Source organism: Myiozetetes cayanensis, unplaced genomic scaffold, assembly GCF_022539395.1.
Source record: "Myiozetetes cayanensis isolate MyiCay16 unplaced genomic scaffold, myiCay2020 scf14, whole genome shotgun sequence".
Taxonomy (NCBI): Eukaryota; Metazoa; Chordata; class Aves; order Passeriformes; family Tyrannidae; genus Myiozetetes; species Myiozetetes cayanensis.
In genome coordinates this window covers 8157016-8182349 of record NW_026087048.1, presented here as the reverse complement: position 1 = coordinate 8182349, position 25334 = coordinate 8157016, and the positions used below count along the sequence as shown (strand labels likewise).

Here is a 25334-nt window from a genome sequence, read left to right as displayed (position 1 = left end):
CCAGGGCTGCCCGTCTCGTGCTCCTAAGCCGAGTACGGGGCAGGATTGAACACTTATCATTAAGCTCTGCCTGCCAAGAAGAGAATTTATTTTCGGGCAATGAGAGGATTACAGCTCAGCTTTTGATCTGCCACGATGCCATTTTACACTGGGGTGACTGTTGGTTCCAGTTAAGTTACTGTGCCTTATGAGGAGTAGATGTAATCAGAACAAGGCTTTAAGCACCTGATTCTTCTGCAGAAGGGTCTCTGGCTCACACAGACAACAGGATGGTAGCACCAGCATCTCTCTTGGGATCAGAGGGCACAAACCTGTTCCTAAATGGCCTAGATATTTCAGAGGTGGAAGCAGCAGCACTCAGCACTTTTGGAGGAGAACGTTTTCTTGAGTTGATGATACTGACATTTTGTGGGTAGTGGATGCAGGGAGAGTCCTGATGGCCACAGTGATTTGCTGAGCCACATCCACAAAGTTGGGCACATGTTCCTCCCCTCATCCTGACTAAACCATCGTGGGCACTTCTGCCTACAAGCTGTGAGAGGATCACCTGTATGCTCTGCATGCCTAAAGCTTGGTCCTCCCCTCATCTCTGTATGATACAACACTGGCATGAGCGGTCAGGGTCTTCCTGGAGCCTCACTTCAAAACTTATTCCCAGGAGTCAGACTTTTAAATAAAAGGGCATCAGAGGACAGGAAAGCAGCTAACTCTCCTCTGCTAAACACAGAGGTACACAATACTCAGAGTGGGTCAGTGCTCCCTTCCTCCTTGGCTGGTTGCAGGAGGGCTTCATCACCTCCATCTACTCTCCCCTGTGTCCCTCAGGATACTGTGGTCCTCCCTGAGACACACTGATCCAAGCTGGAGGAGCCTCTATAGCCACAGGGTGTATTTACTGGTGGGCAGTTTTAGCTGTATGCATTTCTCAGGGCTGTCTCATGTCTCTGGAAGCTCAGCCCTGGCCAGGGCCATGGCATGGGAAGTCAGGCTTGGCACAGTGATGCTCAGGAGAGCCCCAAGCACTGGGATCTCTCATGGTGAACAGGAGCCCTGCAAGAGCACAGCCAAGCCACCTGCCCACATAGACACAAAAAAAAGCCCCCACCTGCTTCTCTGGGGACAGGAGTTTTGATTTATTTCAAGGAGGCACATCACTGGCAGCTGGGGAAAGGTGTCTTACTGCCCTTTGACCTATGACTCGGCTTGAAGAAAATGGGATGTCAAAGTGCTCCTGGCTCTGAAGATGCAGTCAGCAGCAACTACTGGAAGTCAAGATGTTTAAATTCACTTGTTAAACTGGTGGTGATTTCCATGGCATTGATAGAAAAAGGTAAAAACATGGCAATTGCACCTACATTCACCCCACTAAAAACTTAGGTACCTCCTGCTTCAACTTCTCTACCTGTCCCTGATGGTGCCCAGAGTTTTGCTAGGAAATACTTGTAACCTTATTGGATTTCACTCAGCTCAAAATGTCAACACAACTTGAAAATCAACAATTCTGCCATTCTGACGAGAAAAGAAAGGATGGTGAGTTATGCCCTTTGTTTCATAAAATACAGAGAGGTCTCATACTACAAAAAGTAAAACAAAGTGCAAAGAAAAGGTGATTCTATTCACATGATGCACTAGGGCCGTTTAGTCCTAACAGTCCTTTGAAACACTTTATTCAAAAAGATATGTGGAGTTCTTATCACATTTAGGAACTTGCTTAAAACATTTCTGGATTTATCTAAAATCCATTGCTAATTGTGATTGGTTTAGTCTCTTGAAAAGCAGGAAGCAGAGAGTGCAGGAAGTCCTTGGGTTCAGCAACATTTTCTAAATATATTGTGACAATGAAAAATAAACTTCATAAATGGTTGTCCACTACCTACTTATTTTCTATGAGTTATAATGAAATCCAGGCTTTTGGTCCTAAAAGTGTCTTCACCACAAAACACATACCCTGACTGTGAGAAATGTTGCCAACAGGAACGAGCATTTCCCAGACAGGAAAACGGGTGCCAGTAGTGAGCACCTCCTGGCTGGGAGGAAGGACCCTTGAGATCTATCCCACACTTTGCCACGATACATGGGGTGACATTGGAAAGGTCACTGAAGCTCTGTGTACCTTCTGCTTGTTGCCTGGAAAGGGGCAGCACTGAGAAGGGCTTCTGCAGAGTGCTGCAGCATCACAGGAGAAGCAGGGCTGTTTAGCAGTTCCTAACTTTGTACTTTTCTAGGGACATGACTTCTACTGTTGCTGCTCTTGTTTTCAAAACATACAATAATCTCAGTTTGGTCAAATAACAATCAAATACTATAATTTTAACCGTGAAATCAATAGTCATGAAAATGGTCCTGGCTCATTATAGCTCTCTTGGGAAGTTTTCAAATAGATAAAGATAACAACAGAACATTGAAGCTAGACTGGATCAAACACTAATTGCAAAAATGATAGAGGACAATTTTTGCATCTAAATGCAGGCATATTGCTCAGTTATGACTCTGAAGTTACAGTCTGTTTGCAAGTATTTAGGCAGATTCTTGTGTATTTCTCAAACTGTTTCTTTATTTCAAAACAGGATCCTCAGTTTCAGCTTAAATTATTGCTTGATTTTCATCTGCTGTGCTGTGGCTAAAATCTTCTTTGTACAGTGGGAAGCAGGGAGCAAAACTGTGTTTGTGCTGTGTAACAAACACAGCCTAAGCCAAACCCCCATATCCAGCGGGCATTGGGTCAAAGCCATAACCAATAAAAGAACAGCTGGAGCAAGAAACCCAGGGACAAGCTGTGGTTGAAATTTGCATAAACCATTAAGAAAACATTTAGAAATAATCACTCCCAATTTGTATATTTACAAAGATGCTGGTCAGCTCACAGTTTCTATAGCAAGGGAACACCACATTAAAGAACATTACATGTTCCATACCATTGAAGCCACCTGAACTTTAAAGAGGAAGAGTGCCTGCCTTTGCAGAGGCCTTGCGACTGCTGGGAGTTCCTTCAGCATCCCCTTAAATTGCTGGCATTTGGCTCATTTGTGCTGCTTCTATTCAATTGTTGACTGTGTGATTCAATTTACCATTTAGAGCCATTACTGTGTGTCATGAACTTTCTTAATCTGAAATGCGAGAATCTTCTCTTAAATACAGGGCTGCTGAGAGGGAGGTGTCGTGGGGGCAGGTCCCACAGGACCCAGCGAGGGGAAGGAGGTGGAGAGACCTGAGGAGTTCTCTCAGCATCACTTCCTTCTCTTCCTCCTTCCCACCTCACTGTTGTCTTCTGCCTTCACTGCCCCACTTTGTGTCACTTCTCTCCTGTCCACATATGGAGCTCAGTGACATCCACCATAGAGGTAGGGACTTACAGGGTGTACAAGTAGTTTTGCACACAAGGATGGATAAGAATGGTGTCTATTATCAGGTAGAGTATTCTGGCTTGAAGCTGGAATGTGGAAAAATGAAGAATAGTACTTCACTCCTTCCATGATCTGTTTCTCTGCTCTGTAGCAACATTAGCAATAACCAACAATAAAAACATATCTGGAGAGGAAATTTCTGGGCTTGATTAACACTGTTTGTCAGTTCAGCTGGGCAGAGCGGGGCTGTGTGGCAGCAAGTCTCGGAGCACAGTCCTTCAGGCGAGGCTGAAGGGGCTGTAAACAAGCTATGAAAGTTTAATGACATTCAAATATCTGAATGACTCCTCAAATGGTATAGTGGTTAGGAATTGTCCTGTATGGCTTTTGTGAAGAATTCACAGGGTTAATGACTAAAGAATGGAGTTCTGGTAATCAATATAGTCCTCTGGCTCTATTGATTGGAATCGCCTGCTTATTTTGCAGCTAAGATTTTTTAGCCCATTCAGAACAAAGACACCCTAGGGGACTGTTAAGTAAATAGGCATTTAAGACTTTTTCGTTGCTAAGAAAGTAGTTAATTATTATTAGTGCTTAAAAGTCTCAATTTGGACAGAACATCCCAATGAACATCATAATTTCAGTAGTTTTCTGTATGTTTTATGTAAATTCATGTGTATTGGCAGCTGTTTAGAAGTGTGCACCTATTGGGCTGGACAAGGTGCTGAGGGAAGTTTCAAACCAGGAGGGGCTGGAAGTACTGAGTAGCTTTGTAGGGACCTTTACACAGGAAAGGATCAGGTGCCCCAGACAGTTTCAGTGTTTGTAGGGTGAGGATCACTGAACATGAATATGCCAGAGAATCCTTGTTGATCGTCTGCTGAAAGAAGACTTTCACGGAGGTTGAGGAAGATGAGTGCCTCAAAAGGGACCTGGGCTTTACATATACAATGTTCTTCCAAAGAGAAAGTGTTTCACAAAACAAACAACTTTTTATTTTGCCAAACGTGGAGAATTTCTGCTGCTGCCATGGGTTTTGCGGGCCAAATTCGCAGAGGACCATCAAGTCACCTAAGGCAGCTGCCAGTACAGAGGACACTGTGGCAGAGGTGAGCAAAACACAAGTGAATGCTCCTTACTTGGTCAGCAGAGTTGTCACAGCTTCTGAAAGCAGCTGGGACCTGACTGCATTCCCCTTAGCAGATTTCAAAGAATAGGGGAAATGCAAGTTACATTTTATGAAAGGTGTGAACTGTACAGTCAAACTGAGCATACTCTGGGTTGCAGTGCTGCCCTGACCCTGTACTCCAGCTCAGGTGCCTCCTGCAGAACCAGCTGCAAACTCAGCCCCACAATTGGCCCTCCAACCAACCAAAGCTGACAGCTCCTGCCAGGTCTCCACTATTTTTACAGTAGAGTTGGAATCATTATTACTAACATTCTTTTCTTACAGTCACACAAATCTTAAATTCTTTTTGACTTTTTGTCATTTTAAACCAGAAACTGCTCTTGCTGAGAGCAGAATGGTGCTTCTCCACTTAACAGAAGATTATGGTGGAGCTGCTTTGCATTTTGATGCCACTCTAGCTTCCCTTGCTCTTTGCTTGTTCAATCATTTTTGCTTGTTACACTTAAAGCTGTGAACCCAGTGGATCAGAGAAAAGACATCCATTTGGGACTCAAGCATAGCTGATCTTTTTCATCCCCCTTAAAAATTAATTATCATAGCTGCTTGCTAGTGTGGGCATTTGATAAAAACACAGAGATCAGGCACCAGTCAACAAGCACTTATGCACCAGCTGAGACATTAAGAAAACGTTACATTTTGTATATGATCCAATTAACAGCTTTTCCCCCCTGACAATTATTTCCTACATACTTAGGCTATTATATACAATTTGGTAATATGTGGAAGTATTCATCACGCTTGCATTCCCTGACACTAATCCTGTTTGTAGATTCTCCTCGCTTTCCCCTTCCTAGAATTTAGAGTGGGGATCCCTGATTGCAGGCTGTACAGAGCAATGGTTGGATTTTAGCCATAAGTGATGTCACAAATCCATAAAGAGATAGATAGAGGCAGAAGGGCAGTTGTGTTCCTAGTTTTACACACATCTTAATGTTGTTCCTACCTTGTACAACTGCACCCCCAGTACCTTTGCAAGTGTGACTCTCCATCCGTGGTCACCTGCTTACCAACACTTGGAAACCTCCCTTCTTATCTCATCTAGCTTTTAATGGAGATACTGTCCAGAATAGAAGCCCTGAATCTGAATTTAAATCTCCATGTAAATCTGCTTTCAAAAATCCTGGCAAGTGAATTTTGAGTTTCAACACAGCCAAGTAGCAGTCCCTCATCTTGGTTACTGCTGAGATGTATCCCTTACCTGCATCAGGAACACCAGCGAGGAAAAGATTTGATTTAATTTGTCCGGAAAAGGTTTACTTAAAAAGAAACAGTTATGGTAACTGTATAATTATATCCACGATGGGTGCAAGATTCATTGCAGGTCTAATACAGAGCATCCTTAGGCAGGTCCACACTTGCCAGGATTTGAGCTGGTTTGCAGCTGATTTCAGATCAGCTTGCAGAGCCTTCCCTTCTTAGGTACACCTTTATATATTACTGAGCACCATGAGACTGGAGTGGGACAAAACAGGAGGTTTTGGAACCTTACAGAAGAATAAACTTGGGAAGACAAATGGGAGGAAGATGGCCCTGATTTTGTTTCCGCTGTGGAGCATTCTTGAAAATTACAAATGAAAGCCACATAGCGCTTGGTCGCATAGCACAACACAGTCTTTTACGGTCAATAACCCTGTAACCTTTTGAGAAATTTTGTAGAGAAAATTACTGCATAATTTGGGATAGAGAAAGGAGTTCTTAGTAGTCTTTTGATTTAAAAAAAAAAAAAGTTCAGAAACATTTATGAATGAATAAGACACTGAATTTGACTTGTTTTTAATTTTTTTTTGATCATGGTGAAGAAAAATAGTCTGATTTGTTTTGCAGTGTAAAGATCTATTGTGCATTGCTAGGAATGCGATGGTGAAGAAATATCTGTAAACCAGTGCATATTGCTATCGAATGTGTAGTCATTAAGAAAGGAGAAAAAAGAAGGTCCAAAGCTAGGGAATTAATGCGATTTTGCCCCAGGGCTATGTTCAAATATATTTATTTTTTGAATTTGTAGTTTTAACTTTGCTGAATCCATCTGTTATTTTCACTTATAAATGCTCCTCTCCTCCACTCCTTCTATCCTCTTGGTACCCTTTTCTTCTCTCTCTCTCCCAATTTTTTTTTTTTTTCCCCCACTAACTTCTCATGGAAACACTTGGGATCTCCCTGAAGTGTGAAGTCAGAGAACATTTTGGATTGCCAGGTAAGGTGACTTTTACCCTGGGACTCTGTAGAAGCTGGGCTTTACCTTTGCAGGGCCACAGAGGGAACTGTCCTGGGAAGGAGAGGACACAAGGATCCTCTGCTCAGTCTTTCTGCCCAACTGATTATGAACTTACAAAAACCTGAGGGATGTGTTCTGGACTGTATGAAATACATAACACCTGTAATTATCTAACCTGGTAAAAAAAAAAAAATCATACCCCTTCTCACCACCATACCTAAAGGGCATCCTTGTTTTTTCAAGGATGAAAGTATTGATGTCCTCAATGGTGAGCTGGGTTAAATTTGTAATGGTCACATACACCAGATGTTGTCATGAGCCTTGATAATACAGAAAAACAAAGAAAAAGAAACCCCCAAAATATTAGGAAATCTTTACTACATGGTTCTGTTTTCTGTTTTCCGAGATGACAGGTTTGGGTTCCTTAATTGACTTTATGTTATGGGAAATGATATTCACCTAAAAATTAGTCAAGGTGCTCCCTTTCCACAGAAAGCTGAAGTCCTGTGCCAGCACAGCCAGCCATGCAGACTCTGGTTTCTAACAGCCTGTACTGGGAAGACTGTCATAGGGAATGACCCCTTCTAACAGATGCCATGAAAATTACAGCTATTTTTATTTTGCATTAAAAATGGTGTTAAGCTTTTGAGGATCAAAGTTCTCTTCCAGGCCCTGCTGGATATTCACTCTGTGACTTCACTCTGTCCCAATAGACTCTTTTTACTTCCAGATCTCCATCTGTATAACAGGAACAACGACACCGGTCTATCTAAAAAAACCCCAAACCTTCAACATCCCTTCCAAAAAAGCAAAAATACTCATCACTGAGATGGAGGTGATATAGGGTGATTTTTTTTTTTTCCACCGGAAATATCTCCCTCCAGTAGATATTCAAAATGTAAAATGTATCTTTATGGTTTGGTTATTTACCATGCTGTGTATGAGTTAGAGAAGTCATCTTATACCTTGGTATTCAGAGTATTGCAACATACTTACTAGAAATCCACCTAAGCAATTACTTTTCTGATCTATTGCCAGATTCCTTTCATATCATCTGCAGCAGCTCGCAAAACCTAACAAATAACATTTTACATAGGCTTGTAGTCTATATTCAGTTTTATCTGATTATTTTTAGCACAGTGATTTGAGAATCCAAATTACAGCTAAGAAAATGGAAAATTCATTTTCCAACAATGCCTTAAGCTTCACTAGCATTTTAGAGTAGAACATTTCTGTGATGGCCTTTGATTCAATCCAGGCTGAACGAAAGACATTTCATCACCACAGAATGCATTTCTTTATTTGCCTTGGATCTATGATTCTGTCAGTATTGAGAGAAAAGAAAAATCAATGCTGCACTATAAACCTCGGGCAGCCCCTGGCCAACGTGGTCAGCATGGTGTGAGCAAAGGAAATGGCAGGGGAAAAAAATTGACCGCTCAGCAATAGTGTGGCACAGTAACGGACAAAGCTCTGGGCTAATAACAGCTTGCAATTACACATGGAAAGCCAAAGCTTGTAGGGCATTCAGTACGAAGGGGATGTAATACAATTTATTGAACCACCGGTTAGAGTTCTGCAGCTTCTCAATAAAAAAATAAAATAAAAAAGGGCTGTGGGCCTGTACTGCTTAAAAGACAGACTTATATGGTGCCAGTAGGGGAAGGAGACTCGAAGAAGGCAGAAAGCCCTTCCTTTTTATGTCTCGGATAGTGAGCAAGTGGGAGAATGCAGCCTATTTATGCTTTCTAAAAATACACCAGCCAGGTTTAAAGGGACAGCCCCCTCTGCCAGTGCCCCGGCCACCTGCACACACACAGGCACCCCATGCACAGGAGTGGCCACACGTACCCAGGCACTGCATTTTAATTCCTTACACATACTGCACCTACGCTGACAGCACACTGCACGTCCTGCTGCTCTGGAAAAGCAGCATGACAAAAATCTTTGCTTGGATACAGTTATTTATCTTAGAAAAGCAGGAGAGAGCATAGCAGTAAAATAGTGGTTAAGAAGAAGTAAAAATCTTGAACTAAAAGGAGAAATCCTTGATAATCAGGTTCTTGAACAGACAGAAATAAAACCTTTCAACTAGAAGCCCATGTTTTATAGTGATCAGAGGTGGCAGCATGTTTGGGGAGGTCTGACTGCAGTAGTGAAGGTCAGCACTGCACACTGAGGCCAAATCCCTCCTGCCCACCCATGGGGCCCTTTGCCAGGTGGGACAGCTGGGGACACTGTGGCTGCAGGCAGGACACAGACTCAGTCCCAGCCACCCTCTCCAGTGGGGTTTGCGCACCCGCCAAGAAGGAGCAGGGTTTGTTAAGGGTAAGGGGTTATGGAGCTGTCTTGGGGAAATACTGCAACCTGCACACCATGTGTTTGTATTTATTTGTGCTTTCAGGGATAAATTATGCTCTGCAGATGGTGATGAAAAGTTTTGTCACTTGATTGCATGAAGACAGGATTAATTCTACAGCAGAGGTGCCAAAGCCCTGGTGTTGGCAGTGTTGGGCTCAGCAGAGAGCTTGCCTTGGGAAAAACTCTGCATTGCCCCAAACGTGGACCTCTTTCTGCCTGTGTTTACATGCACATTTATAAGAGAACAGACTGTTTCTGAGCATCAGTTTTTGGCATTTGATGTAAGTGCTGCCAATTGCTGCCAAACCAAGAGCAGGCTGCTCAAGACCCTGGTTTAGAGTTAGGATCTATCTTGTCTCCAGAGTTAGCATGATATAGCATGAATTTTAATACCCAGCATCAGATCTTGCACTTCCTGGAGGACCCTGATCTTTGCAGGGCCATGTGGGTCTTGCAATTGCCTGACCTCATTTGCATGTATTGCTAAGAAACATTGTTTCTTAAATTTTTGGCAGAGGTTGAATTCCTAAGTACTACAGTGATGTGGTGAAGTGTGCACTGAAAGCAACTGAAACAAGTCACAATGTGTCTAGTTATTTTGCGTTCTTAATTGAAGACACTCTCCTCGCAGTGCAATGCACCTATAAAACTCCTTGTCCTCAATAATAAGTAACAGAGCCAGATTTTCCTTTATTGTATTGTTTCCTTGTTGACCAGAGGAACCAGACAACGTGTACAATTGTGGGAGGCTATCCCAGCCAGAATCTGACCTAGAATAAACTTTTGTTTATTCTGAAATGTAATTTCTAGAATCCCAGCCTAAGTATTTCACCCCTCCATATTTCTGTATCAGCCCCTTCTCACAGTGCAATTTATTGCTGCGATGCCACACTGTGGGTTGCTCCTCTAGGCTTCCCTTGCAGAGGAGGCAGTTTGCTGCCTGCACATCACCTTCAACAACAAAACTCAAGAATTACTGCATGAGAGGATACAGTGCATCTCTTGTGACAATTATGGCAGGGTCCCCGGCAACTCCATTCCCTGTGCAATAAAAGCAGCCTCGCGCCAAGCACTGCAGTCACTCAGCAAATCCCTCGCCCCTTATTGTAATTAAGTCCTTCTACATGACACGGTGCAAGAGATAAGGGATTAGTATTTGAGACGTGAGGAGCTCGCCGGAGTGAGCTGATGCCGGGCGCGGGGGCTGCGGTGCGGGACCGGCATCCCCGACACCGAGGGAGCCCCTCGTCAGGGACTTCTCTTTGCAGTCGCAGGGATGGGGGAGGAGGATGCGAGTGTTGACCATTCCCAATGTCACCTGCAGAGAGCCATTAGCCCGCTCAGCCCTCTATTCCTACATGCTGAATCAAATTAATCTAACAAAAACAGATGACCTGTGAGCTCAGCCTGCCTTACAGCAAAGTCAAACGGGAGCGAGGGGCAGCGGCAGCGAGAGAGGCAGGGAGGGACCGCGCTGTCCCTGCAGCCCCTCGCTGTGGCCTCCCGCAGATCTCCCTCCATCGCCGGCTGTCACGTCCACGCACCTCAGCACCTCTCCCTCTGCAGCCGCACTAACCCTCCCTTGTCTACCTTGGTCTGGCTCTGTGCTACCCCCTCCATTACACACGTCCACACACACACACAGAGCTGCTGACCTAGAGGTGTTAGCCACTCCGCAGCTGCCGTTCTTCTCACATTAATCTATAGGAATCAATGGACATTTCATTAGAGTAATCAAGTGTGGATGCATCCCGCATTTATATCCCGCACCTCCCTCCTCCCCCCAGCTGCTTTCACAGGCTAATTGGTCCTACAGCAAAGACTATGTGGATATTTTTCCCTGCAGATGAGTGTCAAGAGCAGTTTTTTACTGCTGGTTGAAATACCTATCAATAGAGAGGTAGTATAAAAGCCTTCACCCATCAGGCTGTGTTGCTGATGCTAATACATTATGCACTCTCTATTCTCACACAGTCAACTCCCTCCTTTACACTTTTTTTCCCATACAACTGAGTCATTTATGTTGACTTCCATAAGAGAATTAATCCATTACATTTTCCTTTTTTAAAAAAAATAAATTTCAAGAATTAATAATTGTCCATCAGATTACAATAAATTGAGGGAATTTCTCACATATTTGTATTTCACCAGCAACCTCTTTAGTTTCAGTCAAGTCTCTTCGTCTTGCTTACTAAGATATCTTATTTTTTTTCCAGGTATTTTGTGGTCTATATGCATATTGGTATACAATGACCCCTCGTGAAAGGTACCAGCAACAGCACTGTGTTCAGCACACTTTGCTGCCTGGGAGGGGATGCTCTCCTCTCTGCTCACCTCAGCAAAGACAGCAGAGCTTTGGCAGGGCTTAGGGGGTGCTGAGAAAGGTCACAAGAGTTGCTGTTCCTAAAACGTGTATGTGACAGGAGGCTGGTGACCGAGTGGTGTCCTTACAGTTGGGGGACCAATGGCTCCATTCAGATCATCTTTTGGAGATCATGAGAAAAATATGATGCTACTTGTTTTCAACAAAAAGTTTGAAAGTGAAATTTTTCATAAAATCACAGACTTTTCATTCAAAAATAACTTAAAAAGCTTTTGGAGGGCTCCTTGGGGCACTGGGGACAAGAGCATCTTCATGGACACCCTCCTTTGGGGCAACCCTGCAGAGGGGCAAGGCCACCTGACAGCCCTTCTCCAGAACACACTGAGAGCTGGCTGCAGGTCTGGACACTGGGCAAGGTGAAAAAGCACAAATTGATAAGGGAAAAAGTCAGTTTATTTCATCCCTTTTGGGTGTTGTGGAAGAATGCAGACTGACAAAACTAGAAACCACTCACTGGTGCTTACAACAATGCTGCAGCAAAGATGAGGGTTATGGGGAAACTGATCATGCTGCACCATCACCCTACACAATGCTTGGCCTGGGGAACCTCCAAGGAGGAGGACAGGAGCTCAGGAAGCAACAGGGATGGGAGCTTTGGCTTCCCTTCTAGCTGCAACTAAACTTTTTCTCTCTTGGTAATAGTATTTGATCATCAGAAAGATGAGAGGAGTTAAAAAAAAAAATCACTGACTTTTCAATAAAGTTGATAGTCCTTATATGTTATTATTCATCTTTCAAGTCATGCCAGGCGCAAACCCCCACCCCATTATCTAGGCAGAAAGGCACTTGGGTACAAGAGTTTCAAGTAAAAGTCTTTCTTCTTTGTCCTGTTTTTAGAGCTACTAGCATGAGTTACATGGGCTTACCCCAGGTGAAAGCATGGCCTGGCCCCAGTGGATGCTCGTGCTACAGTACACTGCAACATGTCTGGATATATTGCAAGGATGTGAAATTCCTTCTACCTTCCTGACTTTTCCAATATGGCATGCAACTCTCTGTTTTGTTTAATGAATACTATATAGGACTTTTTTTTTTTTAACTAAACCCTGCTTTTTGCTTATGGCCAAATTCATGAAACTGCAATGAAGAAAAATGAACCCGCTGAAGGGGATTGACCCCAAATGCTCAAGACCAGGTCTTTCAAGACTAACGAGAGAGTTTGCATTTGCTTTTTCTGCCAGATCTCTTTCCTGAGGGCACACTGCATAATGCAAAAAGAGCTATGTGAAGTTTGGCTCAGAGGGTGAAAATAGGACCATTCGGTTGTTTTACAGAGAGATGAGGTTCCCTTCCCCTTCCCCCTCCACACGTTTTTCACTGTAAGCGAAAATGAAACTTGTGCTTTTCTGAGGAAATGGCTGCTAAAGGTTAAAGGGTAAGTCTTCCTTGCTGCAAGCATACATTTTTGCAAGCTGAATCTTATCCATGTGGCCAGCAGCACTCACACTGCAGAGAGCTTGGAAGAAGAGTAGAGAAATAGAGGGCAAGAGCATCAAAAGAATATCCCCAAATCGATTCATCTGCTCTTTTTTATTCCTTCATTTGAGTTCTGGCCACCTCCTTTCCCCTATTACACATTCCACTTCAGAAACAAGATCATTATTTGGAGGTGGAGGCCATGCAGCTGCGCCAAGAAAGGGCAGTTGTGCAAGGAAGTGAGAGCATCTCTCCAGGGCTGCCATGTGGGCTTCCCTATCACCAGGGCAGGTGAATTTGGGGCAACAGGTAACTGAAGCCTTGACTCCTTGCCCTGCCATGCCAACCAATGACCATATTTGTGCAGCTGAGGTACCCACATAGAAACAATGTCACACATCACAAGTCACTGGGAAAAGAGCAGAGGGAGGAAGGAGGCAGCTGTTGCCCCCTTCAGCTCACCTCTCTGCCTGCTTTTGTGGTGAGAGTGGTCATCATTTGGCTCTTGGGTTTTTTTTTTTCTGGTGAAGGAAGCCACAGTGACACAGTATCTGAATGGTCCTGAAAGTAACTTCTTGGGCATTTGGATATATTCCGCTTAGTGCTACGCTCCTAGGAAATTTTCGACCCCAAGCAAATACAGTCATTAGTATTCATGTAGAATTGAGAATATTCCTGGTAACAGCCTATTAAATACAAAATAGGATGAACAGAAGTCCACTCAAAAACACACCTTCCAGCAGCATATAGTTTGCAGAATGTAAATGTGGGCAAGATCGACTGTATTGACACAGGACGTAAATGGAGAGCAATAGAGCACAAATGTATCTATAAAAATGTACAACAATTTAGGTTTAAATGAAGATATTTAAAGTTGATACAAGATAGCAAATCCAGACTTGAGAAGGAATGTCAGCATTTTCCTCTTATTCCCTCTCTCCTGCTTATCCCTTAAAACCAAATACTGAATAAACACGTGGGGAGGTGGTGATGGGGATTGGTATGTTTAACCAAGGAAAACTGAAGTCTCAGTGAAGCACTTTTCCAAAGGATGCAGGGTGGGACAGAGAGAGGGATGGCTGGGAAATGGTTATGGCCAAGATCAGTTTACAGAAGGCTGCAGGTGCCAAATCTCCTCTGGAGAGGTCCCCCAGCGACCCCAGGGCAACAAACTGTCCAGCAGCTGCACCTGGTCCTTTGGGGCTGGAGACCTGCCTCCCTGAGCAGCCCCCATGCCCCAAAACTGTGCAGCAAAAGTGAAACATCACAGGATTGGCTGTTGCTGGTTTGAGGTTAGTCCTACTCAAGAAAGACTATTTTAATTTCCTCCTAAGAAAGCTGAAATGGCCCAAGCTTAAGAAGCTCCCTGTGCTTGTTCTGTGAAGCACCTCTTTTTGAATAAATTTTGGTTTTGTGGTATATCAATAAGAGCAAGTCAGGGGAAATAAAAAAAGGCAACTCGAGGGTTTTTCTGAGTCCAGACTTTCTGTTACCCAAGTCAGTTAATGGGCTATGTGGGCCCAAGTTCAGCTTTCCCTGACACTGCTGTGCCTTTTTGCCTCTGACCTCGATGGAGCTTGCTTTGATTTACCAGCCACTGTCAGGTGAGAATGAACCTCCAGATACACACTCAGCATTTCTCCACTTTGCTGTGGCCATAGATGCACATCCACTTTCTCTTAGCATTGTAACATATGCTTTGAATTTGTGTGAATTTTCACTGAACTTTATGCCTCAACTGTCACAGATGTGATTTCAAAGATTACCGGAAAAGGGTCTGCACAGATTTCAGCTCCTCCATGATATGCAAACAAAAAATCCCACTCAGTAGTAATATCAAGAACCTAAATTCCAACTTATCCCATGAAGCCAAGATACCTCTAATAAGGCCAGAAACATGTCTGAGTTAGTCTACATTAAATATGAAGTTGTGTTTGATATTGGACATTCTTAACATGCACTATCTTGATGTAGCCTCCTGAATGTTTTGGTAAGTTTCTTGGGTATGTTGAAATATCTGAAGGAGACATTATGATCAGCCCAAAGTCATTGGATGATGTGCCCTAAAGGGTCAGAAACAGAATCTTTTTTTTTCCATGACAAAAGGAAGTATTGCATAGCCTTTTTTGATACTACAGATTCCCTTTCTTCCTACAAAGATGTAATGAAGGCCAATTATCGGCATTCAGTCTGCTGCATAAAAATTGTGTGCGGGATAAAAAACTTTTCCACTCAAAAGATGAGGACACAGAAATGGTGGTCTCTTCCATACTTTTCTGTTAGCTGTGCTCAAACATGAGAGCTGTGCCAAGAAGTTTTGAAGACAGATACTCTCATGCTCTGCCTGTGCAGTGTGTAGGGCACACAAGTCTTGATCTGTCCCTCTGGTTTCTGGGTGCAAGTGGAAAGCAACAGGAAACAGGTGAATGAAATGTGACTTCAGCCAGGGTCTTCCTGAGCTCTTGTTTTGGAAGGAAATTTGAAGATGGCACATCAGCCTTTGCCCTGACTGTACTGATGGGTGTCTGGGTATCAGTGGCATCAGTCACTAGTGTGTGTCCATGCTTCATCTGAAATTTCCCTCCATGACAAACCTCTGTCTTTTTCACTGCATATTTGAGTTTCTTCAATTTTTCTCAGAACAGAGCTTCCACCAAGTCAGTCCTAGGCAGTATGCAGCCAGTAAGGTGGCTGAAGGCTGCCCAGACTTCTTACTCTTCTCTACTTGTTTCTGGTTGTTTAGACTCGGTCTTGTCTCTCCACTTATTTGTTGTTTCTGTGCAAGTTAAATTGAGTGGCCTATCTTATAACTGCCCGGATTCAGTTTTGCCCTTTTTTAACACTTTCCCTGCCTGATGAAGCCTCTGCTCACAGAAGTACCTTTTTCCAGAGCCCCTTTCCTGTAGAGTAACTCTAAGGGGCAGTGTACATACTGCAACTGCGATAAATAAACACATTTCCAAGAATATATACACTTCCAAGAAAAGCGTGAAGTTGTTGACAAAAATTTCATATAGAGTATTAGAAAATATATATCAAGGTCTACTTCTATAAAGAAGAAAAATAAATACACTGAGATCTCTACTGAGACCTCTAGTAATTCCCCTTTTTTCCCTTTACCTCCAAAGGCAGATGAAGAGCCAGTCCAGGAGAAAGACATTCTAAGAAAAAACAGTTATGTCCAAAGGCCAGGGCTGTACATTATTTATAATGTGTAAAAAGCCTATACACTTGGTTATCACTAGAACCTGTCTGTTTGGAGATGGGGTATCATCATCTATGGCTCTATAAGCTAACTGATGGTCTTCCTTGCATTTTAATAGCTGCAGCTGATGTATAACTGAAGGGAACACAAATGTCTTCATTCTCTGCCCTGTGAATCACCTGCACAGAGGAATAACAAAAAATACCTCTATGTGGTAGTCCCAGACACCAACCACAGTTACCAATTAAAGGTTTGAAAGTAAGTACTAAATTTTCTGTTAAGTTATATGCCACTCTTTACATACAGAAGATATATCACAATGCATTGTTTTTCAAAAAAAAAGAGCATAAAGCTCTATGTTACTCTTGCAGCTCTTTTGTGACAGAAAAATGTAATCCTCTGGGAAAGAGCGAAGCTGTTCAGAACCTGTACAGGGAGTAAGGGGGTCAGGCTGACAGCAGAGGATGGGAGCAGATAAGACTCCCTCCAGGAGAGGTTCTAGACGGGGCAGGGGAAGGGATTACATTAATCCCTGTCCCACTTACAGGCCCCACTGGCCTTCAAAAGGTATTCTTGAGCTGAAGAGATGAAAATATGCCTAGTGTTGGATCTGTTAAGAGGCTCTTCATAAAATGTCACAGAGCTGGTTTAGAGAAAATGGATCCACTTCCTTTCATCTGCCTTGAGGGTTTTGGCAGTTGTTGGGGCTTGAGAGTTTGCAAATGGCAAGAAGAAAGGCTCTAAAGTGGTAGAAGTGGGAAACAAATGCTGCTGATGCTGCTATGCTTGCAGCCAGCCCTGCACTAAGGTTTCATTTCTGTGACAGGAGTCTTGCAAAGGCCAGCCAGTGAAAAGGAACACAAAAGCCAAGATGTTCCACTAGCTGCTCTCCTCAGTATCACAGACGTCTTTAACCATAAACCAAAACCTTTTGCTATGATGAGCATCCACTATGCAAAGCAATTTCCATGTCTTCCCCTTTGCCCAGGAGTGACAGAATGATCCCTTGGTATGACATCTTGGTCAAACTTTATTTTGACATTTCTAAACCCACTTCCTTTAAAAAAAATCTAAAAATTTCAAAGTACAAATGCAGGTAATCATTTATTTAACAGGCCAGATTTTAAGGCAAATCACCTTAAAGAAAAAAAAATGCCACAAAAAAAACCCCAGACAAAAATCAAACAAAACTTCAGAACTTGCAGTGTGGTTATTGCTTTACAGAGTGTTGCTGGCACAAGTCATTTTAATATGCAACAATAAAGGAGGAGGTGTGAGAACTATTGCACTATGATTTGTAGATGGCTGCTTGGCCACAGGTTGCTGCAGGGAAGGGGTTCTGCGAACAGCCTCCCCCTGGTTATTTGGAGCTGGGGCTGAGGGCAGTGCTTTGCCAGGCAGGCCCTGAGTTACAACAGAGCTCTGGGCCACATGGTATCATCTCTATTTACAGAAGTTGGTGGACTTTCCTCCACAGCTAAATAGGCTGACAGCCTTAGAGATTGGCTTTGAGTTTTTGGTTTGAACAAATCAATGAACTACAAGGAAAACTACAAAAACAACTACAAAAGAAATGGTTTCTGAATGTTACCTGAAAAACCACACAGTTTCAAAAGAAAAATCTCTAACAAAAAGGATACCAGGAGCAAGACAAGGGAAGAAGTTCCTCCTGCAGTACACAGATCAGTGCAAAACCACAAAACATTCTGATAATGAGTGACTATTTATTGCATACTGGCATATATCTATTCTGGACAGAAAGAAAGACTTGCTGAGAGTCACTTTTAGGCCGTTTCAGTCCCTCAATAGAGCTGCCAAATAATTTCTAATGAAACTCAGAGAGACTGTGGTTTTTAAAGCTGTGTTGTGACCCACATGTGTGCTAGCCCCAGAGGAAGAGGATGGCCTGAGTGAAGCCTAAGTGAAGTAAAATGTCAGTAGGAAGGTGCAGAGGGAATTTCAGTTTTCACCATCAACCTTTCAGCCTAATTACATTTAACTCACATGTGACCAACCCTGCCCCATGGAGGGCTACTGCAGAGAGGGGGCAGAGGAGAAAAATGTGAAGGTGATTAAACATGAACAAACAAATGTTAATTACTAATGATTCCTACTTCTTACGCAACACAGAAAATAGAGAGTACTGTACAAGCATTGACTCATCAGTGATCTAATTAATGATTCAAGATCCCAAATCAACAACCAGAATACAAGGACCCCACTGGAGCCTTGCTGCTGCAGAGGGGCCCCATGAGCCCATAGGGCATTGCCCCCCACACAGAGGCTTGGGGAGCAGCATCCAAACCTGTCCCACCTACCAGCACTGGGCATTGCACGTGCACGGTGCCACCACATCCTTTGATAACATTTGGGTGGCAAGTTGATGAGACAGAACAGGTTCTGAGAAGCAGCTTCGGTGGGTTTTCAAAGGGTGAAAGCGGCAAGTGGCCAAAAACACAAACAAAACAACTCTTATCTTAAGGATAATGTATAAGACATTTGCTTAAATTCTCATTTGTCTGGAAAGCTACTTAATGCTGCATTGGCACTGCTGGTCAGTGAACACTAGAGGTTCACAAACCAAGTAGACAGATGGACTATAAACATCAGATGCTCAGCCATGTGTGCTGGGAGAAAGTCCCATCAGGTCCCTGAGAGAGCATTTCTCTGCTTATCCCTGCCCAGCACTGATACCTGGAACTGAGGCCAGTGCTACCTCAGTGAGGGGGCCAGGGCTGATCGATGCAAAGGGAATTAACTTGCTGAGCTGATTACAGATCCTGCCACAGGTTTCTGAGGATTCTGGCCTGTATCCAACCCAGTGAGAAATGCTTTGCCTAGTTTCACTTGGGTACAGTAGGTTTGCATCCAGGCTGAGCTTTAGCCACTGCAGAAGGGGCTGTGAGACTCGGAGCTGTAAAGCAGCTGCTGGTGGACTTGGTTCTCTATTGCCACAGCTGCAGGGAGGAAGGAGGTCAGCACAGCGCTGCCACGTGCAGCCCTGACACCCTCCTGCTCTCACCTCATGCCCAGGGCAGCTCCTGCAGCTGTCTGAGCCTGGCTCTTGGCTAAGCTTCCCCACTGCAAAGTGTTTGGCTGGTACAAAAGGTGTTCCCAGATCACTTTGTTCAGGGCTCACAATAACAGAAGGGTCATCAGTTTGACTGATAGACAGAGTATACAAATTCAAGCTATGCAAGAATAAAGAGTTTATTTTACAACAATTAGAGAGGTTGTGGTGTTATATAACCTAAAGCTGGGCACCTTGACAAGTTAACACTTTCTACAATAATATTATTTTAAATTATATTTTCATATATTTTGAGATGGTTAAGTCTGGTTTGCATGGAACAGCAGGTATTTCAGGTTTTTTGAAAGGTTTGTTGTGCGTTTTCATACCTTGAAAAATAGGCTAAGTTTGTATGTCAAAATGAAGTCATATACATCAAAGAGTATTTTGAGTTTTCAAGTCTGAGGTCCAAATTCATTACTGGTGTAACTGCTGTAGAGGTAACCAATAATCTGACCCAGATTCTGGACTTTAGACAAAGTTTATCATCCCCGAGGATTATGTAGAGTTTACTTATCAGGAGGAAAACCCAATCACCTTTCTCTGCCCCTTGTCTAAGGAGTGGACTTTGCAGCCACATTTAGCAGTGGATACCTTGCCTGGGAAATGTCTCGGCATGACGTATAATAAATGGGACTTGCTAAATCTGAGTGCTGGGAAGCAATTGAGCTGCTTTGCTTCTCTGTGTAGAGGCATATGTGAACAGGCTGAGTGTCACTGAGATTTGTAGAAAACCAAAGCTTGAAACTCTATGGTTTATAGTTTACTGATGTGAGTTCCTGCTTTTCATTGATCTTCATTCACTAAATCTGGACATTTGACTACTAAAAGAACCAAATAGCTTTTAACCCCATCTTTAACCTCTCTCTCCAGTGCCTATGAAATACATTGTTTTGTTTTAAAGAAGTGATGCAACTGAAGGAGAACCCCTACTTTAAAAGCATCCCAAATATTTTGGGAATTTAAAACCCAGGCTGAACTTGGGTTACATTTGTATCTTGGGCTTCCCTTTATATTTTATAGGGAAGTAATTGTTGCATGTAAAGTGCTTCTACCTCATACCGAGAGTGGCAACATGTAGTGCCTCAACATTTCCTATGAACAATTCCTGTTCATCCTATCTGATGCTTCTGAGGGTCCAAAGCAGGACTGATACTATTATTTCCAAACACAAGGAAAGAGAAATAAAATATCTTAATTGAACTGATAATGAAAAACATACTTCTTGATTTCAAGATATTTAGACCTTCTTTCAAGCTTAGACCTTCTCTCTTCATACAGAAAGTTCTAGATGTGAAATGAAAAGAGCTTGTCTCTGCTGTGTTTCTATGAAAGGATCTAGTCAATCTGCAATGGCATTTTTCTTTTATACTCAGGTATTTTATGTACAGTATTCTATTTTTGGCTTAACAACTTTCCTGTTTAAAGCACTGAGACACAACAGCTAAGCAAAACTGCATTTTGCAGATCCACAAACCAAGCGTTAACATATTGTGGTTGCAGAAAGCATAAAAAGACAGACTAGAGGAAAGGGAAGAATTTTCATTAAGGGATTAATTAGACAAAACAAGGCAATAAAAGAGACTCCAAAAGCCTTGCTCTTAAGAGATTTCCATAACTGTGCTCTTTACAAATGAGTTTAATCACCCAAAGGAAGAACCAACAGGCAGATGAGGAAGTGGTCAATAAGTAACAATAACTGACCACTGCATTACTGGGGTATCTCAAACACATCAGGCCCAATATCCGGACTGCTAAAGTAATGCAATAATGAATCCTGACCCATGTTTGTGTCACTGTGGTGAGTTCCTGAGATCTTGTTCTATTCTGGGGAAAAAACAGTTCCGCTTAGATTTTTCCCTGCCATCTAGGGGCTGCTAACATATATATAGGATGTATATTTTGGAGGTCAAATAAATCAATAAAAATCAAAACAAATCAGAGATATGGTAAACAAAGAGTCTAATGTTATTAACTGAGTGATTTTCCTTTTTTTCTTCAATGCCTGTTCTTCAAAAGCTTTAGTGGCATAAACAATAGAAGAAAAGAAAATGAATATGTAAAGTATCTCATCTCTTCCCACATGTAATAAAATGAAAACAAATGTTCTCCCTTCTACAAACTCTACCACATCAAATTAATAATGGAAAACATCGCATCAAAGCACTCTTTGTGCTCAATAGCCTGTGGCACATTTGGACTCATCAATAGATGTTCAACAATATTACAACTTGTTTAAATCTTGGTAAAGTAGTGTTATGTACTATTGTTATTGACTTTCTTTTTCTAATTATCACCCAAAGGTGACAGATGATACAGCACTAATGATCCGACTGTTTAAGAGCTGAATCAGCTTAGAATCCCACTCATTAAACCTCAGCAGGACTAAAAGATTCCTTGTACTTTAAGGCTAAAACCTTCACACCATTAACAACATTTTGGTCAGCTATCCAGGGGACACAAACAGGGGATTTAAGGTATTTTTCACTGGGAGTATGTTTGGAGCTTTTAAGGATTCTAGTACACATAAATGCCTAAATACTTAAAATTATCTAAAATGTATATAGCTGTCTTGGTAAAGCAAATGTAATGATAAACTTCCTCTTGAATCTATTTAACCTAATAGTAAAACTGTTCTTGATTTTAATAGAAGCTGAAGCCAGTAAAAGTTGCAGAGCCATGGCATTTATTTGAAGCCATTTCTCTCAGTCCACTCAGAGGTGGAGATGCCAGTGATATCTTTGTGGTGTGTACCAATTTACTTAAACCTTACACCAAATTCATTACTTTTTTAGCCGGTTTGACAAAAAAACAAAAAGAAAACAAAACAGTGCTATTCTGACATCTGTTCTAGGAATATACTAGTTTAAACAAGTCTTCTTTCTGTTGCTTCATTGAATATAGGTTGGGAACGATATTCCTGATGTTATCCTCAAGCATGAGAAATGATGGCCGTGCCATTGGAAGGTGGAAGAGATGCAGTGTGACATCCATCTGCCTGTTTGCTCTGGCTTGTGTCAAGTAACCAGACTCTTCCAACACCCATGGAAGTTTTTAACAGGCCCTGAGTACAATAGCATCTTCAATCTCTTACTGATCTTCTACTCTACTACTGATAAACCTGGACTAAAAAATCTCAAAGACCCACAAAATCCGATCCAACTTTCTCACAAACTGATCACCTAAGACAGCAATGAGCATCATTGACAAATCACTATCTCAAAAGCTTGTTTGCAGTTTAAGAATGGTTTGGGTAGAAGAATATTAGCAGAAAACCATAAATGAGAGTTAGTAAAATTCTGATACCAGGACAGTGGCAAAGCCTGTTTGTTTCCCACAAATGCTGTGATACCTCTTGCTCAACAATTATCTGTGCTGGAGGTTTCAGGATGCTCGTGAGATCTTTATTCTCACTCTCACATGTTTTTATAGCCCGTTTGGGACCTTTGTAGACTTATGCTCATTAATCCCCTCATAAAAGGCTCGGGTATCAGGTGCCTCCATGACCAGCATTCAGACCATTTGTGTAATTAGAGAGAAATACCACAGACTACTCTTATTCTCTGTAAAGAAAAGTTGGACTATAAGCTCTGCAGCTCTGACAGCCCATTCCAATAGTGAAGCCACACTGCAAGCACTCCACCCTAGAAGTTTTCTACCAAGTCTTAGGCAAGGTATTGCAAAACTGAAGTCCAGCAGAACTTCAGTCCCAAGTGTTTGCATGGGAAAATACCACCCCTTTGTCTATGAGGAGACTTTTTGCCTCAGTTACACTGATTCAGAAACCACTTTGCAGTACAGGCTCCTCATATGAAAATACTCTCATGCAACTGAAAAATGAAAAACCATTTTTCAGTATTTTGCATTGCTTTAAGTTAACTTGGTAAGAAATAAACTAAGGCAAAATGAGTGAGGAATTAACATCAGAAACAGAGCATCCAAATAAGGAATTCACACAAACTTCAGTCATAACAGAGCTACTTTTTTCTTGAGAAGGTGATCTAGCAGTTCAAAAGTTTCCACTCTATAAATATTTATTGTGTTCTCCAACAACAGTTGAATCAGATTTCTGAAGCTAAAAGTAAAGCTGATGAAGGTCAGACTAAGGGATGGGGACACTCTAAACTCACATCTTTTGTTACTGCCTTGAGGAATGAGCTGTAACACTCCTTGAGTGCTAGTTTGATACTGCTGTCTACTCTGCAGATGCTTGTCCAGAGCAGTGACCAGAACTGGAATCACTGGCCTCCATACCTTGCACTAAAAGCCCAAACGTTTTAGCTCAGTGTGCTATCCCTTGATGATACATTTCCCAGTGAGCTGTGTTACTTCTGCATGCAGAGCTACAGGAACTAACTTTTAAAATAGGGCAGTAGTCACTCTGATCTCTGTATCTAATTTGTCCCATTTAATCCTCATAAGTCAGGTTATTAGTTACACAATTTGCCAGCTCACATTCCCTACAAACAAAGTAAATGAAACTATTAGGTGTTACTACAAGGGCAGGATTAGCAACTGAAAGCTTCCCTGCAAATTGCTATCTAATAATTTATGACAGTTTTGATATTTCCTGGCAACTGAACAGATTAATAAGTCCATAGTCCACCTCTGATATTTCCTTTCCCCCTATCACAAACTTTTGGACCTTGCAATGTTTATTTTCACTTTGGTGAAATTCACTGTGGCTGAGTCAGTCCTGGACTGGCAGTGGTGCACCAGTTATAGCCCAGGAAAGATTTTACCCTAGAGTTAGATGAACCCCATGTGTCAGAGTGACACAGCAGTAAGGTGCAGGGAGAGTTCTCCTGCCTGATGTGCTGACAGAGTGAATACACAAGTTCACATTTGGAAAGAATATTCCATATTAACTGCTTTAGTGGCATGAGCTTCCCCTGCTGTACTCTGAAAATGTCTTGAATCAACAAATGATGCCTCGTTAATTTTTCTACCCACAGGATAATCTGGTGACAGACACACCACACTGCAAGACACTGTGCAGTTCAACGAATGTTGTAAATCCCAAATTACACAGGATTATATTTTAGGAAATTGCTTTTTCCTTTTTTCCTCAGAGTTGGTTGAGGCTGAACCTTCTGTTCATTTTGGGTGGGCTTGAGTCTAAGTCCAAATGATACATCTAGCTTTAGCTTTGATAAGGGCAAAATTAAACCCCAGGCTCAATCCTCCAAGTCCTGGCCATGCAGTCCCCAAAGAATGCTTGGTACACAGCTTCTGAACCTCTTGAGCAACCAGAGATATTTACTTTGGAGTCACAAAATAGAAGGACTAAGGATTCTTTTTCGATATTGACATTCAGTGGAAAGGTTACTTATTTTTGACAGTCCTTCAAAACAGATTCCCAACGATTCCCCCATTTCTTCTTCTCTGTGTGTCTCACCCCCGAAGCCTCTGGCTGCAAACACCATTCCTCTTTGCTGCCTGTCAACATGAGCAATTAATGGCTCCAAAGGGTTGCTTTGAATGACCTGTGTAGTCCCACCCACAGGAACTGGCTCCAAGATATCAGTGCCAAGTAGTTTCATGGGAATCCATTGCAGAGCAATAGTTTTACCCAGAGGTCATAATGTTTTGGATAAAATTGTGAATCAGTTTTTAGCTGTGCGCTATGAGCTTCAGGCTACTTTTTAAATTCTCCCCCAAAGCTTACTGTTTTTTACATGAAGAGGCCATATGTCATAATAAACATCAGGCTTAGGAATGGCTCACACTCTAAATGTCAGGCTACAAAGCTACTTTTAAAGATTAAATCTCTGCCCTCTTCAAAAGGGAGGTTGAAGGGAGGGATGAAGAAATCCCAAATACAGAGAACCTTACAAATAAAGCTAAGTTTACTACTAACAAAACATATCTTGCAAAAACAGACTTGGTGCTTTTCAGTTGGAGCTGCCCTCGATAAAATGTGGGTGTCATTTGAAAAGGACATCATTTCCAATGAATTCTGAAAGTGTCACGCAGAGTATTGATCGATCGAGTCTTGCCGTCAGCGTGACCGGGGCCGGCAAAGAGCTATCCCTGTGATCCAATTTTCAGAGCTCACAGACACCTCCAGTCCCAGGCAAATGGCGTCAGCAAGTGGCAGGAGGGGTCTGGGGGAGGGGAGGTGGATGGAAACATGGAGGGGAGAGGTGTT

At 42.4% G+C, this 25334-nt stretch overlaps 1 long non-coding RNA gene across 1 annotated transcript in view; it reads left to right on the top strand.

Moving 5' to 3' along the window:
• LOC126636921 (uncharacterized) overlaps positions 1-22802 on the top strand; it is a 44312-nt gene extending 21510 nt beyond the window's left edge. Inside the window, exons 2-3 of the long non-coding RNA XR_007628152.1 lie at positions 16232-16371; positions 22088-22802. This is a non-coding gene — a long non-coding RNA (uncharacterized LOC126636921). The remainder of the gene's footprint in view (positions 1-16231; positions 16372-22087) is intronic.
• The last annotated feature ends 2532 nt before the right edge of the window (positions 22803-25334 follow it).